The sequence below is a fragment of the Bos mutus genome, chromosome 5 (genome assembly GCF_027580195.1).
Source record: "Bos mutus isolate GX-2022 chromosome 5, NWIPB_WYAK_1.1, whole genome shotgun sequence".
Classification (NCBI taxonomy): Eukaryota; Metazoa; Chordata; class Mammalia; order Artiodactyla; family Bovidae; genus Bos; species Bos mutus.
Window position 1 is genome coordinate 40,383,262 of NC_091621.1, and position 18,584 is coordinate 40,401,845.

General features: G+C 37.3%; 1 long non-coding RNA gene and 1 pseudogene across 1 annotated transcript in view; one reads left to right on the top strand and one right to left on the bottom strand.

The window, feature by feature from the left end:
* The window catches only part of LOC138987927 (uncharacterized), a 45,009-nt gene that overhangs the window by 25,205 nt on the left and 1,220 nt on the right, over positions 1 to 18,584 (top strand). The window lies entirely within an intron of this gene.
* LOC102265077 (olfactory receptor 10AD1-like) lies at positions 815 to 7,588 on the bottom strand (annotated as a pseudogene).

The following is an 18,584-nucleotide window of genomic DNA, read 5'->3' on the forward strand; positions in this document are numbered from 1 at the left end:
GATGGTGTCACATACCTTACAGCGTATTTCTCCTGCTGCTGCTGCTGCTAAGTTGCTTCAGTCGTGTCCGACTCTGTGAGACCCCATAGATGGCAGCCAACCAGGCTCCCCCATTCCTGGGATTCTCCAGGCAAGAACACTGGAGTGGGTTGCCATTTCCTTCTCCAGTGCATAAAAGTGAAAAGTGAAAGTGAAGTCGTTCAGTCGTGTCCGACTCTTAGCGACCCCATGGACTGCAGCCTTCCAGGCTCCTCTGTCCATGGGATTTTCCAGGCAAGAGTACTGGAGTGGGGTGCCATTGCCTTCTCCACTATTTCTCCTACTCATTGTTTTTTTTCCCCTATGTTCCACATCCTTTTGTTTCCCTCATGGCTCTCAATCTGCTCCTTTCTCAATCTTAATGTTCCTACCAGTTGACTTTGCCCTGGAAAGAAATGCTCTGGAAAGAATGAACTTGTCATCCTCTTTGATGAATTTCTCTAGAGGATCATACTACTTTCCCCCAAATTTTGGAATACACTCCTCCACTTTATTACACTTTCCTCCAATCATGAAAATGTATAACTAAGAGAAATTTGGTGGAAGTGAAATTAGATAGATGAGCATTATTAAACATCAACAGGATCTTCCATAAAGATTGTGGTGCTGGAGACGACTCTTGAGAGTCCCTTGGACATCAAGGAGATCAAACCAGTTAATCCTAAAGGAAATCAACCCTGAATATTCATTGGAAGGACTAATGCTGAAACTAAAGTTCCAATACTTGGTTTGAAGAGCTGACTCATTGGAAAAGACCCTGATGCTGGGAAAGATTGAGAGCAAGAGGAGAATGGAGTGGCAGAGGATGAGATGGTTAGATAGCATCACTGTCTCAATGGAGATGAGTTTGAGCAAACTCTGGGAGATAGTGAAGGATAGGGAAGCCTTGTGTGCAGCAGTCCACGGGGTCACAAAGAGTCAGACACAACTTAGCAACTGAACAACAACAGCAGGATCTTTCAAGTCTTGTACTAGCAGAAAGGAAGCCGTGAGTACTCCTTCCTGGAGCTTGTCAGCTAGTGAATCTCCCACTTCTTCCGGCTGCAGGAGGGGAAGTCAGGGGAAGTAGCTGCCCGTCCAGGTGTTTCTAACTACACAGACTCTGCTTGGGAAAGGCTGCTTCTCCCAAGGGCCCTCGCCATGGCCCCCTTCATTTCTTTGTTTCGGAAACTGTAGATGACGGGGTTGCACATGGGGGTGATGATGGTGTAGAGGAGGGAGAAAGGCTTGTCTTTTTCAGGACCGTGTGTGCTGCGGGGGTTCATGTAAGAGAACATGGCCGAGGTGTAGAAAAAGATGACCACGGTCAGATGAGAGGCACAAGTAGAGAAGGTCTTGCCTCGACCAGAGGAGGAGTTCCTGCCCAGGATGGAGGCCAGGATGTGGGCATAGGAGATGACGATGAGCACCATGGGGCTGAGCAGCACCACAATGGCATCGGCAAAGATGACTCTCAGACTAAACTGGGGGTCTCCACAGGAGAGAGCAATCACTATAGGGGCCTCACAGAAGAAGTTTTCTATGTGGTTGTCTCTGCAGAAGGGACCACGAAATGTCATGTAGTCAAGAAGGATGCCATTGATCAGCCCAAAGAACCAGGCTGTACTCACCAGTCTCACACAGACCTGCCGGCTCATGATCTGGGCATAGCTAAGTGGGTGGCAGATGGCAACATAACGGTCATAGGCCATGAAAGCCAAGAGGATGCACTCAGCCACACCCACACCAAAAACCAGATACATCTGGGTTAAGCAGGAGGCAAAGGTGAGAGTGTGATTCTTTATCACTAGGTGGATCAGCATCTGTGGGATGGTGGTGGTGATGAAGCAGACATCCAGGAAGGACAGGTGGCCAAGGAAGAAGTACATGGGGCTGTTGAGCCTGGGGTCTGTCCAGGTGATGAAGATGATGAGGCCATTCATGGCCATGGCAAGGCTGTAGAGGGCTAGGAAGAGGGCAAAGAGCAATGCCCGAGTGGAATGGGGTGCTCTGCTCAAAGCCCACGAGGATAAACTCAGTCACGGTGCTGCCATTCCTTGTGTCTACCACCTGGGGCCTGCTTGAGAAGGGAAGATAGATAAAGCACAGATAAGAGAGTAGGGTATAGGTAGGGGAAAATGAGTGAAAGATACGGGAATCTCAGTAAACTGCACGTGAGTCGGCACTGTCACGGGCACTGAAAATACTAGTTTTATTGCAGGCTGCGATAATGGAACCATAGTATAACCAAGGCAGATCTATTACCCTTTCTACGCATCAGGCTGTACTTGAAATACCATATCCAGTTCTGGACCTCTATTTTAAATGATTATCCACCAAAGGGATTATGTTCAGACAAAAAAGATGGTGAATGATCTAGAAACCACGTGACAGACTTTTAAAGGAAACTTTAAGGGGAAGACTTAGGGACACTCTGAGAGGTCCTTTTTAAATGTTCATAGGTTTTTCATCTAGAAGAGAAAATTTACTTTTTCTATGTAACCTCAATGAGTAGAACTCAAACCAGAGAGTAGAAATACTAGAGGAAAAAAAATGACTGCTATTTCTTATGATAAATTTTCTTTGTTCTTTTAAATATACAACCAATGTCTGCTCCTTGTGGAACATCTGGAAAATACCAAAAAAGCAAAAGCTAAATAAATAAATACAAAGAATCAACCAGAGGGAAACTACAGTCTATATTTTAGTTCATGTATTTTCAGTAGGTTTTTTTTTTTAATGTTTATATTTTAAAAGCTTTGAAGACCAAAACAAGGCTGAGTGGAAACTTCCATAGGAACTTAAGTGAGGGGAGTATATTTTCAAGAAGAAATGCAGTGATTACAACTGATTCCAGGTTGGGGAATGCAATGCAATATAGGGAGGAAGTAAAAAGAATAAAAATTCATTCTTCATTTGAATGCGGAACTGGGAACAACTGCACTCCACTCCACTTTACAGTCAAAAATGGTTTATTCATTTAATAAACGAATGCCTAGTGTGTTCCGTATACTGAGCTGGGTGCCAAGGATATAAAATCATGCAGAGAACTTACTCCCTGACTCCATGGATATTATACTATACCCCAAGTAATTAAATCAGGAGGATAAGTGAGCTCATAGAAAACCCATATAACATATGGACAATATTAATAAAAAGCAAACATGTATGGGCAGATATATTTCAAACTCTATCGCCTCCATACAGGGAATGTACCCTTTGGAAGGGTCATGAAACACTTGCAACATATTATTGGTATATTAGAGTATAAAAAGATCTTAAATGAATTCTTAAGGTCCAAAAAAGTTCAGATCATATCGACCACACTAAAACTAGGCATTAAAATTCTTCTTAAATTTCCACATAGAGGAGATTTCTTAAAATTTATTTATTTTCTCCCCTTGATGAGAGAAAAAGAGTACAGGTGTCAGCTAGTGTATGGGATTTTCCTTAAGAATACTGTTTATCATCACATTGCACACTTCAAATATCATATAATTTTTTTAAATTATACCTCAATAAAGGTGAAAAAAAAAGCCTGTCAAATCCAAGTGGGGAAAAAAAAGGAATATTGCTTGCTCATTTTTTTTTTAACTTCAAGAAAAGAAATAAACTCTTACTGAATATATAAATTTAGAGGGTATTGTTTTGATAAATTGTGGATAACATTCTTCTGATCAGCAGGGCTTCCAGGAGTGTTGCACCATTTGTGCACTGCCCAAAGGCTCCTGAAGGTCACAGTGGCTGCTGAAGTCCAGCCTTTGCTCAGCTTAACCAAGCCGCGTACCCTGGTGAGGGGCTGTGTGGATTCAAAGTGGTACCTTTCTTCTAATCCTGTTCTGAGAGGGAGTGACTTTTTAAAATTAACCCGAATATACCATGTATGTTAGGAAGATGTGGCCATGAGGATAATTAAATTTCACCACTTGTTTTTTTTTTTCCATCTGATAAGACTGGTGAAGTCTTTGAATGAATAATAATAACTAAGCCTGTTCTACTGAGTGGGTTTTATGAATAAAAAGGCAGTAGGTATTTCTTCTAATGTGGTAGTACTCAAAGTGTGGTCCACAGACTAGTAGCAGCAGAAGGGTCACCTGGGAACTTCATAGAAATTATATTGGGCCTCACTCCAGATCTACAGAATCATAAACCCTGGGGATGGAGTCTAGCAATCAGTGTTATAACAAGCCTTCCACGTAATTCTGATGTACATTAAACGTTGAAAAACTACTAATGCAGTTGAAAAGTATAGCCCTCAAGACAAATATAGTCCATTGTTTATTTTTATAAATAAAGTTTAATTGGAACACAGCCACACTAATCTGCTTATGTATTGTCTGTGGTTGTTTTTCCACTACAAAGGCAGAGCTGAATATTTGCCAAAGACCATTTAGCCTGCAAATATGACTGTCAGATTTAGCAAATAAAAATATTAGATGCCCAGTTAAATATGATTTTTCAGATAATCAATGAATAATTTTTTATTACAAATATGTTCCATGCAATACTAGTAAATCAATGCATGGAGGCTAAAATATTTACTAGCTGGTCCTTTACAGAAAAGGTTTGCTGACTCTTGCATAATCTTATGATTGTAGAGTGGACTTGCCTCCAATAGGAGCATGTAAGGGAGGCAATGAGAAAAAGGCCTTATTCCTGATCACACACCTGGGATTCTGGTGGGTTGAGTCTCAGGTACTTCCCTCCCAATTAGAAGACTCAAACTAAGAGATCAACCTGCCTGGGATGGAAGGGCAGCTGGTGCCACTTGCTTTTCTGTTTATTAAACTTATTATATGAGTTATTTTCTTTAAGTGCCTACTGTTACACATGTTCAATTAAGATAGAGTGGATGTTTTAGAAGAATTTTGCTACTAAACCAGAAGGGATTTTGTAACAACAATAAAACTAGGCATGATTATGAAAAACACTCCATCTAGTAAACATTGAAAAACAAAAAGCCCTCTGAAAACAACTTTTAGATAGATCAAACAGGGAATCAAAAGATTAATTACAGACTAAAAATATAATGATAATAAAAGGAAGCATATATCAATAAATATATACACAGGTATTTGTTAAAGGAAAAGTTAATAGCCTGAAATACTTGCATTAAGAATAAGAAATAAAGATAAATTAAATGAAGTGAAATAGCTCAAGAAGTTAGAAGCAGATAAAATTAACATAAGCAAAACCAAAAGGGAATATATGGAAAGATCAAAGAAGAAATAATTGAATACAAAAACAGAAAAAAGTAGTTAATAAATAAACTCAGAGTTAATAAATAAACTCAAAGATAATAAATAATTTCAAAGAAATTGGTCCTCTGAAAACATCAATAAAATAGACGAACTATTATTTACATAAGAACAACAAAAATGAGATGAGAGGAAGAAAGCACAATATACAAGTTATAAACAAGTTTTAATAATCACAGCCACAAAGGAAAAAAAATAGTTATGCCACAGTATTTTGCCTATGACCATCGGGTTTGAAGGTCGGAGGAAAAGATAATTTTCCAGGTAAATGTTAATATAAATCACTAAAATTCATTAAAGAAAATATAGAAACCAAACTAAACCAAACCAAACTAAACTTAATGAAATGAAGCAGTTCTGAACTTTGGCTTCACATTATAGTCTCTTGAAGAGTTTTAAAATGTTGCCATGATGTTGCCGTGCCTATGTTGCAAACCAGACATATTTAAAACAATGTAAGGGGAGGGATTCTGGCATCAGTGTTTTTAAAAACTTCCCAGGTGGTTCCAATGTTGCAGTCAAGTTTGAGAAGTACTAAAACGGAGAAAATTGACAAAGAGCTAAGCCCCAAATGGCTCCAGACCATGATAGTTTCCTGAGTTCTTTCTAATTTTGCAGCAATCAAATATTTTTGACAGTTTATGATAGAAAAAATAATGGGTTCCTAACTACTTTTACAAAGTCATCAAACTGTTGAATCCAAACTCTGAGAAGTATACAAAAGAAAATTATAACTAAGACAGTTTATTAATAATGATGAGTCAGGCAAAGTAAAATCTTAACAAATAGAATTCATCAATGCAAAGTAAAATACATCATGATCTAGTGAAATCCATTCCAGTGATTTAAGGTTCTGATTATGTTAGGAATTCTAGTACTGTAACTACCATAATAATATGTCAAAGGTGAGAATATTCTAAATTATAAATAGATGTTTGATAAAATTCAATAGTGATACCTGATTATTAAAATTTCTTAGTAAAGCAGTACTTGAAAGAGGTTTCCATGTCATAATTTAAAAATTTATCTAAATTAAAATAATTATGAAACACATTATGCATTATGTACTATTTGTTCTGATGTGTAATATTAAGTTTTTAAAGCTTCAAAACCATACATGGAATAGATAGTCTTTCTTTCATCCTTATTTTACAAACACACAGAAAAGGGGAGCAATTTGCCCAATATCATGCAGACACTTGAATTAAAATCTGAGAGTCTGATTCCAAAAGGTACAGTCAACTGCCCCCACAGCTTCAGAGTTTGGATGCCCTATAATTACTAGCCAAAGTATCTGAAAAATGAATTCAAGAGGTAGTATGTTGGTACATGTTTAACAGATGGCTCTTCCAGGGACACCTGATTTGTAACATTTGCCAATTTCCATAGTGTAAATATTCCCATGTGACCTGCTGCTGCTGCTGCTGCTAAGTTGCTTCAGTCGTGTCCAACTCTGTGCGACCCCGGAAATAGCAGCATACCAGGCTCCCCTGTCCCTGGGATTCTCCAGGCAAGAACACTGGAGTGGGTTGCCATTTCCTTTTCCAATGCATGAAAGTGAAAAGTGAAAGTGAAGTCACTCAGTCGTGCCTGACTCTTAGCGACCCCATGGACTGCAGCCCACCAGGCTCCTCCGTCCATGGGATTTTCCAGGCAAGAGTACTGGAGTGGGGTGCCATTGCCTTCTCCGCCCATATGACCTACTTTGCTAGAAATGTGACACCACTAAGCATGGAGTTAGGAAGGGATGCCCGTCACATTACTGTTGTATGCTTTTCCAACCATATGGATACAACAGATGTAAATACAGGACCTTGAGAGGATAGATAATAGTAAAATGTAGTGAAAAACTTAGAAAGTAATGAATTTTTAGTATCTATTACCTGTGTCTTATAATATATTTAATGGTTTGTTATAATATGTTAAAATGGCCATGTTTAACAATCAGTTCTTAAAATGCCTCAAAATTTAACAATTGGTTCTTCAGAGCTGGTACCAACTGGGTTCAGCACACCACTGGAGTGAAAAGGAAGGGCAGAATTATCATTTGCAGGCGTATTGTTAGCATTGGTGAAGACTTTTAGGATTAGGTGCATTTCTTCCTTTCTCTTTATGTTTCTGCCTCAGCCTACAGGGAGGCCAGATTTTCTACCTAGGAGGGGATAGGATAAGAGTACAGAAAACACTTTTGACCTCACTGTTCATCTTTCCTGTAGAAATAACTTAAATATCCCTCAGTTGAGCACTGGTTACGCATATTATGGTACATACAAAAAATGGGAAAATCTTGTAGAAATTATGTCTTACCTCATTCTGTTGCTATAGCTAGAAACGGTCTGCTTGTCACCAAACCATTTCAACAGGTAAGAAGGACAGTCTCATGGAGGCTGTGGATGAGCTAGCCTAGGCAGGACAATGGAACTTGGGGTCCTCTCTGGAAGAAACAGTACCCCATTAGCTTACATGAAATTTCTTACATGAAATCCCTTACGTGAAATTTCTCAAATCATTCCAGATGAATGTCAACTCAGGTAAAGTTTCTTTACTCACTTACAGTAGTTTCTAGTTTACAAAGCATACTTATGTATATTATTCTGTTTAACTCTTATAAAAACCTATTAAATAGGTACTATCTCCATTTTACAGAGGAGGAAAACTGAGGCTCAGAGAGCTAAAGTAACTTGCCCAAGATCATACATCTAGCAAATAAAGGTAATGAGATTCAGACCAGGCCTTTTAAGTCCTTATAATAACTTTTCCCAAGCTGCTTAAGGCAGAGATGTCACTACCTCCTGTAGGTTATACAGTTACTTAATGTCACATTTTGGTCAGGAATATACACACACACCCACCCATGTACACACACATATGTGATAATTCATATTTCATTATAGTTATAGGCTTCCTTCTTTGAAATTAATCCCTAATAAAAACAATATATTATGAAGGAAGAATTCTCTTTAAGATTTGGAGCTATTGATTAGCCATTTTAGCCTTTTTCCTTAGGTTAAATATTTACAGGCCCTTTTATGATGCCTTGCTATCCTTATTTCCTCATTATCTTTAAAGTTTCCAGAAAGAAGAAAAGAAGCAACTAAAGAAGACATTGACTGGAGGCTTGGAGACAAGTATAAGAACTAAAGCAGCACATACACTTTGTATTTAAAAAATTCAGTGTATATAATGCCCCTGGCTAACAGACTGATGAGATCATCCTTGAAACAAAGAATATATTGTGGAGGGCGCTGAATCAGAACACTGAAAAGAAAGACTAATGAGGTTAAGAAGGAATATTCTGGGAGATACCCCTATTCAACTATAGTAAAGAGCTCTCCTCTAATGATCATAAGACAGAACAATAGAAAATAGAAGTAAGTGCAACAAGAATATTAAGTTAGACTAAAGGAATGTTTTAGTATTTTAACAAGGAGTTTGAAAGCATCAAGTGACTGACCAAGGAGTAATGAAAGATCTTTTCTGTACTCATTGCAAATAGGACAGATTTCAGTGCATCAGGTCTCATTTCAGGTCAAAATGGTCCAAAAGCACCGTGGACTGGAGCCTATGCTTCCTTCTGTGTTTGCTTGTGTGTTAATAGCATTAAGATACAGCCACACTCACTCCTCTCCATATCCAATTAGCCTTTCGTTCCCTCTTTTCAACCTCCCCTACCAGCTTTATGCACCCTCCACTCCATTTACGATTTACCATACACAATCCATCTATTTGTTCATTCAGTTTTTGTTTGGTGCCTACCATGCACACACTCCAGTCCTGGCCTCCACACTTTTACACATACTGGTCGTTTTTTATGTTATTGTCCTTTACCCCTATTGGCTTCTGGTGAATTCTTTCTTATCTTTTGTGATGCAAATTATATACTGCTTCCTCAGCAAAGCCTTCCCCAATAAACTATCACCTTTCCCGTTCTTTTCTTTTAATGAAAAATCACTTAATTTCTTTTCAGAAGTAAGCTGTTTTGATTCCATTATTTGCTCTTTAAGCCACAAATGTTGTGGACAGTTAATACAAGGCCCTCCAAATGATCAGAAGAATTAAATTAGCTTTATAACAATTCTGGCAGTAGACCAATACTGATATATTTAACAATCTTTATCATGGATTAGCTAAGAAATAAATACTAAATATAACATTGAAATAATCAATACAAAATAAAACTGAAAATAGGTAAAACTATATGCAGCAAGATTTAGATCTATAAATTTTGACTTGGGAAAATGGGACTGGATAAAAATAAGGCCCACAAAACAAATCTCATAGAAGCAGAAGCTATCATGGTAAAATTGATTTGAACAGAAGACTGATAGAAGTATATTGATAAGTTAAACATAAATAAGTTAGTCTGGATCAAAATAACTTCAGTATTTTTATTCACATGACAAAACTGGAAATATTTTAAGTAGTATACTAGAAAACTGATCAAGGAATTAATATGGGTTAATGAATTTATTAAGATTAAGTCATATCAATAATTCAATGGTGCTGGTATAATTCTGACTTAAATGCTGTTATTCACTAACATAGAATCAGTCAGAAGGCTACAACATTGAGAGGAAAATAACTGTAGAATCGTTAATAGTGGGACAAAAATATGTATTGGTTCTCCAGCACAAAGCAAACTTCTGATTAATGGTTTCTGAACAAGTAAATGAATATTTAAACAATGTGATTTTTGTTGATCACTTTCTATCTATGTAACCCACTAACTGAAATATACCTGAAATTCATATTTATCAAATTTGAAATACTTAATACATAATTAAGTCTGAAAAATTTGCATTTTTAGCTTTCTTTTGAACATTTCAAGGAGTTTTAAATTCCAATTGATCTATGTATCCTCCTACCTTAATTTTAAATAAACAAAAATATGTATTACTCAGGAAATGAGAGCATGCAATACAGAGAAAAAGGGACAAATTAGAGAAACCACCATGATAACGCTGAATATTTCTTCACTATTTCATTGATCCTTCTGCTTTCCAAGAAAGAAAGAGAGAACCTTAGGGCAAGGGAAGCGAACTGAGGAATGTAAATTGATTTTTTATTTAGTTTGTTTTAAGGAAGCTTCACACCATAACTTAACCGTAGTTGTATAAAATTTTGAATATATTTCAAAAGCCCACAGGAAGAATGAAAGAAAATAGAATTTTCAATGAAGGGGAACTTCTGTGCCAAAGGTGATAAATCATCAATCAGCCTTCTGGCTCACACAGATGTGTTTTATTAAGCCACAGTCTTTCCTCTGAAGGACATCTCATGTGAAACTCAAGACATAAACTTCTAAGGGAAAAACAGAAGATCTTCCTGCACTGTGCCTATTCTTATCAATAACTAATAGAGTTAATTAGTTTATTAGAAGCCTCTAGCTCGTCCCAGTCCCAAGACTCTTAGTTGTCACTCCACTGCAGAATGTTCTGATAGGAATTCAGGCTTTGCCTAAATCACACTAGAAATCATGAAGAGAAAAAAAAAAAAAAAAAAAGAAATCATGAAGAGAAAGATAGATTGGACTGTATCAAATGGAAAGCTGGTAGAACTAAAAAAGAAAATATAAGAGGCAACAATATATGAAATTTATTTTAAAGAGCTTGTCAAAACACCAAGATCTTAAGAGATAAAAGGAAAAGAACTAATTATTCATAAAATGGAAAAACCATTCCAAGTGTTCAAACTCATTAATAACAAACAATAGTTTTAAAACAGATACTATTTATGATCCACTGAATTATATAAATTATAAAATTATAACATGCTGGTTAAGTGGTACTCCACTCTTGGTGGGAAAGCAGTTTGAAAACATGTAACAAAAGCTTTAAAAATGTTCATTTCTTTTAATTTAGGATCTTTTAAATAATACTGACCCCAGAGTTCAATTATCTGGATTAAAATTCTGGCTTCATTGTGTTGAACTCAACAATGTTGTGCTCTATCTACCCAAACAAAGCAAAGATTTCTGACAAATAAATAAAATTCTGGCTTCAACACATATCAACTGTGTAAACTAAGGTGACTTAAATTAACATGCCTCAGCTTCCTCATCTCTAAGATGGAATAATAATGATAGTAACTACATTATATTAGTTGCTCAGGCGTGTCCGACTTTTTGTGACCCCAAGGACTGTAGCCCACCAGGCTCCTCTTTCCATGGAATTTTCCAGGCAAGAGCTTCAGAGTGGGTTACCATTCTCTTCTCCAGGGGATCTTCCTGACCCAGGGATCAAACCCAGGGACTCCTGCTTTGCAGGCAGATTCTTCATCTGAGCCACCAGGGAAGCCCAGTAACTACATTATTAGATCATTATGAGGATTAAATGAATCGATATTTGTGAAGTTTTTTGACTAGTGCCTGGCACACAGTGCCAAATAAGTTTTCTAATGTGAATAGAATCAACCATTTAAAAATTTACTCCAAGAAATTAATTACCAAAGCTTTATACACAAAATTGCAAATCATGGCATTATTTATAACAGCAAAAAATAAAAAGCTATAATAGAGAAATGGTTATCTATATTATAGAAGATTAAAGTGTTGAAATATACGGTCATTAAAATTATGTTTATGAACTCTCTATAATGATGCTGAAATACTTAGTAATTTTAAGTGAAACAAAGAGCAAAATATAAACCAGCATATTTGGTATACCCATGAGTACATTAATTAAACAGCATTTTCCTTTGCATTGATAAATGATCAAAGGAAGCTCACCAAAATGTTAAAAGTGGCTCCTTGTACTTTCATATATTGATATATATATACATTTTTATGGTATAAAGTAATAGTATGTCTAATAATATTATTTTGGTATGATTTATAAAATGCACCAAAGATAAACACACTTTCACTTACTTATGACATCTTCTTACTCTTTGTGTTTAAAATACCCTTGTTAAACTGAGTAAATATTGTATATAATTAGTTTGTTTAATAAAGCTATATGTATACGTAATTAAAACGTATTAGGTATATTAAAAAGAAATAGATCAACTTAATAAATACATAATTTATTCATTCACTCAACAAATATTCATAAAGAACTTATTATGAGCCAGGCCCTGTTTTAGACACTTGGGAAAGAGCAATTGATCAAGACCCTGATGCTGGGGAAGACTGAGAGCAGGAGGAGAAGCAGGTGACAGAGGATGAGATGGTTGGGTGGTGTCACTGACTCAATGCACATGAGTTTGAGCAAACTCTGGGAGATAGGGAAGGACAGAGAAGCCCTGTTTACTGCAGTCCATGTGGTCGCAGAGTCAGAGACAACTGAGCGGCTGAACAACAAAGACTGTCCTCACGATGCTTCCATTCTACTGGAATTAAGAAAATAAAATAGAAATGGCTTTGGCTAAAAGAATGTTGAAGTGGCTAAAAATATACATCTCGAAGGACTGAAAAAGATTTAGAAGGGTTAAACTCATGGTATTATTAAGCAAAGTCCATCAAATTTAATAATTCTTAGACATATGCATTTCAGACAGTCATATTCTGAGATGATTTCCTTGGACGTTAAAATTAAGAGAAATAAAGACAGACCCCTAAGCAGATGCAAAAATAGAAAACTCTTAAAGAGTTGAAATCATCCAACTATCAATACACATAAGCTGTTATGAATTTGTTAAATGTGAATTTTAGGTGAATCTGTCATTGTGAAAATTAATCATTAGGCTCACAGGAGGATTAGTTTTAGGATACTTAGTTCACTCCCTTTAGGCTACGGTGGAATTAATATCTAAATAGCTTTTGTGATTTTTATGGGAATTAAAAGAAATATTGTTATCAAATACCTGGCTAAGTCTAACCTTCATCTATTATAGAGCAATTTATATTGTCATAGCCTTAGCAAAAAATAAGACTTATGTTCAATCCTTTCTTTACCACATAGTAGACATTTTTCAAGGTAAATGTGACCTTTCCCCCTTACTCTGACTCTTCTAGATTCTATTCTTTTATAGTTAGATCTATTGCAAAATCTCCATATTTCTGAAACATGAAGAATTATACTTCATGTCGCATGTCGGTCTGACATTGTGAGGGCCCTCACTTGGCATGACAGATCTTTACTGCTACGGACAAGACAAAAGCACAGGCTGTATTCACAAGGAAACTTCTCTGGCACCCACAAGTGAGCTGTGATTTTAGATCTTTCTTTCAATCTACTTTCTTACTTTTAGATGGATTTCATATCCACTTTGTTTCCACTTGATAGTTGTTCATTGTCTCCTCCCCAGAGACACAATCTAAGCTATAGAGCAAAAACCAAATAAAAACCTTCTGAAAATAACCACCCCTAGAAGGGGTTTTAAATAATTTGGGGAAAAGTTCACCCCTGAAAAAACATTTCACTTCCAATACTCTAAAAAGCAGAGGGAAAACAAAGTGAAAAGGTGACCAGTTAATCTACTTTTAGAATGATCTGTGAGTGTGCTTAGTCACTCACTTGTGTCCAACTCTTAGTGACCCCATGGACTGTAGCCTGCCAGGCTCCTCTGTCCATGGAATTCTCCAGGCAAGAACGCTGGAGTGGGTTGCCATTCCCTTCTCCAGGGGATCCTCCCACCCAAGGTATAGAACTCAGGTCTCCTACATTGCAGGTGGATTCTTTACTGCCTGAGCCATCAGGGAAACCCTTTAGAATGATTAGTCCTTGACTATTAAAGGCCTGGATATTTGTACAAGATGAGATCATTGGAAATTATACACAGGTACTTTTTGATTGATGAGGTCAAAATTGAGCAGAAGATAGGCTTGTTTTAGAAGTCTTAGGGCTACAGTTAATGTGAACTACAATGCCATTTATGTTGTCTAGAAAAACTGTACAGATTGTAAAAAGAATCAGAAATACAAAGATAGGGAGAGAAGACAGACCATCTGAAAGTCTTGGAAAGAACTAAAGCATTATCAGGTCAATGACATACACTGTATTAATATTTAGAGGTGATGGAGATACTATTTTGAAAATTAACATCTACATGTGAAATATACATATATATGGCAGATGTATAGAAAAAGCTTAGGGTTTGGAAGTAGATAAACTTACTAACAACATTTTGTTGACTGGTGTAAATATTAATTGATAAGGAAAAACCTATATTCAATGTGACTGACCAACAGTAGTTGTTTAGTACACATTCATTACCTTCTCCTTTACTTCTTTTCTCCCTTCTTTTCTTCTTTGCACTCTGTATGTTGGAAGAGATCTTTTAAAATCTTGATCCAATGTTCCACTTACATGGAAAATTCCTGGGTAGAAACTGGTGGTTTTTAAAAAATCACTCTTCTGGATCAGGAAATTCTTTTGTATATCAGGTTAAACTCTTGTCTCATCTCAACTCCTTGCCCTACCTCCTTTTAAATTTATTTATTTTGTATTCCTTAGAGAAAATGAGAAAAACTGATTTTTCATGTTATTTGCTTGTTTTGTAATATATTCATAAACCTGTTTGAGACTTCCTCAGCCATCTTTTCTCAAAGGAGCAGGAAAGAAAAATGCACAGATAAACAGGAAAACTATTCACAGGAAAATGAAGTGAGAGAAAAGCACAACTGGGAAAGGAGGAAGAGAAACACATCATGAGGAAGATAAAAGGAAAAAAGGTGGATGGGAAGAAAATGGAAGATAAAGTCAAATCGGGGAATAAAGTGAAAATTAGAAATAAAGTGAGACTAGATTGTGAAAACATAACTGGGACCATCCCTTCCATCCAAGACTCTCCATGGTTTAGATTCTCTCACATATGCCTCACAACAATCTGTGAGGAACTTCATGCGAAAAGGTGCCACTAACAAGACTTTAAAACGGAAACAGAACCTCGGGAAAGAGGAAGTGACCTGACTTGTCAAGTATCTAGAAAGGTAGAGAGGTAAGACTCTAATTGTGGCCATTTAGTATCCTCAAAACCCCTGTGGATCAAGGCCATTTATCATTAGTGTATGAAAACCAAAAGAAACTTCCTGGTCCTGGGACAGTGCCCTTTCTGCTATTCATGCTGAAAGAGAATGGAAAAATTATTAAAGGTGGGGATAGAGAGAGAGGGAGATGAAAGCCATGGTGAGGGTAGACAGAGAGCCAGAGAAAGAGAAAAAAACTCCTAGAAAGAGGAAAAGCCAAATAGGAGACAGACTGAGAGGCCCACATAAGCAAAATGGCACATGGCCTTGGGTGGTACAGAATCAACCTGCTAATCTAGGAGTCTGGAACCCTCTCAATTCAGCCAGGTGACTCAGAAGAGTTGGTCTGGTTTTGGGCTCTTTCTGCCTTAGGTCACTTCAAAACCAGACCAGCTGTCTCATCCAAGCCATCTGCCCCTCAGCCAGAGTAAGAAGGGCAGGTGGGCAGACTCAGAGAGCCTGATAGAAACACGGAGGGGAGATACAGAAGAAGCAACTAACTGGAGATAGTTGGGAAATCAGACGCATAGCTAGTCATCTAGAGAGGAAGAAACAGAGCAAGGGGTTAACTGAGTCAAGATCTGTGACATTTGGCTTTTTAAAATAAAAAAAATAACCCTGTGACATCTTGTATATGGCCACTGTGCTGAATCCTGTGTGATCTGAACACAAGTGGTTTCTGAGAGAGACGGTGAGTGTTCATCTCTGATGGATGCCAACAGAGGCAGAGTCAGCTTTCAGCACAGGGGAAGTATACGTTCACTGACCTTTTCCATGGGCTTTGGCATATACAAGCGAGGACATTGGCTGTGCTGCTGTCAGGCCCAGAGTGAAGGTGCTGTGAGTTCTGCTGTAAGCCAGCTGCTCATGTATACTTTGAGTTTCCAAGTCTCTATTCCCTCTGACTCTACTGTACTCTCCACGCTATCTTTCTCACTCTATCACACACACACACACGCACACACCAGTGTAGCAAGAGATCCAGCAGGCTCACAACATCATGGAAGTAGAGACTGCTTCTCTCTGGCTACTATAGGAAACTTACTATAACAGATGAAGAATCCATTTTTAAGTCTGTCTTTATCTGATCAGGTCTCAGGAGTCTAAGCAGATCAGAGCAGTCTTAGGATCCTCAGGGAAACATGTCCATTGGCAAAGCGCCCTGGAAATTCTGGGTTAGTTTCAGATTTGCCAGGCAGAACATTTTTTTCCCCACCTAAGACTGCTGTTTATAAGAACTAGAGGTCATGATATGTCTGTTTCTTGACCCCTTATGTCAGACAAAGAATCCCCATTCCCCAGAGGTAGAACCTACCTATAACCTATCACTGTCAACCCGAGGGATTAAGGAAGATTCAATCCAATGTGAGATGCCAGGAAATGAAGTTTTCTTTGGAAAAATGTTTAATTCAGAACAGTTCCTAAATGAAATCGATTATCTAGTCATGTTCAAAATGTCCTACTTGTCTTGTATACTCTTTTTTTTAAACAATTGTTTTGTTAGTATAAGAATCCAAGCAAGACCTTATAAGCAGCACAGCACAGGAAAGGGTGGGCCATGTCAATAAGACTAATTTTGCATACCTCTGCTGGCAGTAGGAAGGCTCTAATTTCCTCCCCTGCCTTGCTCAGATGGATTTAGCAATTGCACAGGGTTGAAGCTATAGAGGCAGCATTTCATCAAACTTGGCCAGGGACTACAGGGCTGATAATGTGATAGTGTGCCACGTTTAAGCCTCTATTTTCACTTTCTCCTCAAGCAGTCTTTGATATCATGTGCCAAGGGACAGTCCACTGGGGTGCTGAAGGAAGCCCCTTATTAGGAACCGCTTGTGTTCATGACATTAGTGCAACATGAGGAGAAACCAGAGCAGAGGGTAAGGCAAACAAAGGCCACCCTGCCAGGAGATCAGGAAACTGTCATCTGTAGAACAAGGTGAGAAACGGGGTCAACCTCTTCTAGGAGTATCTTTAGGGAAGGAATGTTATTTTGAAATTGATACATGAAATGAAGAAGATGAACAGCTTCCAATCTAGGTAGTATAGAAATAACTTTAAATCTATCTCCCTCTGACTTTGAATCAAGATGAAGAGGCATATCCTGACCTTTCCTCAGGCTCTTGGGTTCATTCTTGAGGGACATTTTTTTCTGGGGTGATAAATAGACCTCTGTACAGGAATAACACTGGATCCTTTGTTCTTTAACCACAAATGAAGTCCTAAAGTCTTTAACTCACTTGTCACTAAGTCTGAAAGAGTAATATCGAATATATTGCACCATCTGTAGGTATAGTGTTAAAGAAAAAACTCATCCTTATCCAATTTTTAACTGATCAAAATACAAAATACCATATTGTGCAATCTAACAAATTTTGAAGCTGGGTATAATTTTTAAAAAGGGAAATAGCTGTCCTGAATTAAGATGATTAACTCCATAAAGGGTGACATTAATTTTTTTGAGAACAAGCATTGTTGTTACTAATATTTAATAAATGGTAGAGAAGTATAACAACTGACAGGCTACTATGCACAGCTCACAAAATTCCGTGTCTTTCTTTGGGACATGGTAAACAGAATTTCTTAATTTTAATATAGTCATATGTAAGATTCCCCCTTTTTTTGTTAGTACTTTTGTCTTAAGGAACATTTCCCAACCCTGGCATCATGTAAATATTTTTATATTTTATCTTCTAAAGCTTTATTGTTTTACCAATTAGATCTAATAAATGATATGGAAGTGGTTTTTGTATTCTGCATACATCAAGTAGGAGGCAAATGTTGGTGTCACTTGTTTTCTGTATGAAAAGTAGTTGTCTGTGTATGGGTGTGCTCAATTGTTCAGTCATGTCTCATTCTTTGTGACCCCATGGACTGTAGCTCACCAGGCTTCTCTTTCCATAGAATTCTGCAAGCAAGAATACTGGAGTAGGTTGCTATATCCTACTCCAGAGGATCTTCCTGACCCAGGGATTGAACCCACATCTCCTGCATTGGCAGGCAGATTCTTTACCACTGAGCCATTGGGGAAGCCAAGTTGTTTGGGTATCCTTAATTCAAAAACCTTTTTCCATACTGCTTAGCAGTTCCACCTTTGTTATGAATGGATTTTCATAACATGGATGGATTTTATGTGTGTACCATCATGCCGTTTGTTAGTAAAGACAGTTTTAATTCTTCCTTTTTACTCTTTAGGCCTTAATACTGATTAAAATACTAAGAATGGAAATAGTTGTTTTATTCCTTATATGAAGGAAAAAGTATTCAAGATTTCATCTTAAGTATGATATGAACTACAGGTTTTTTTGTTTGTTTCTGTGGATTCCCTTTGTTAGATTGAGGGTCTCTACCTTTTTCTAGCATTTCAAATTTAAGTTCTCATGCCTACAAAATAAAAACTAGCT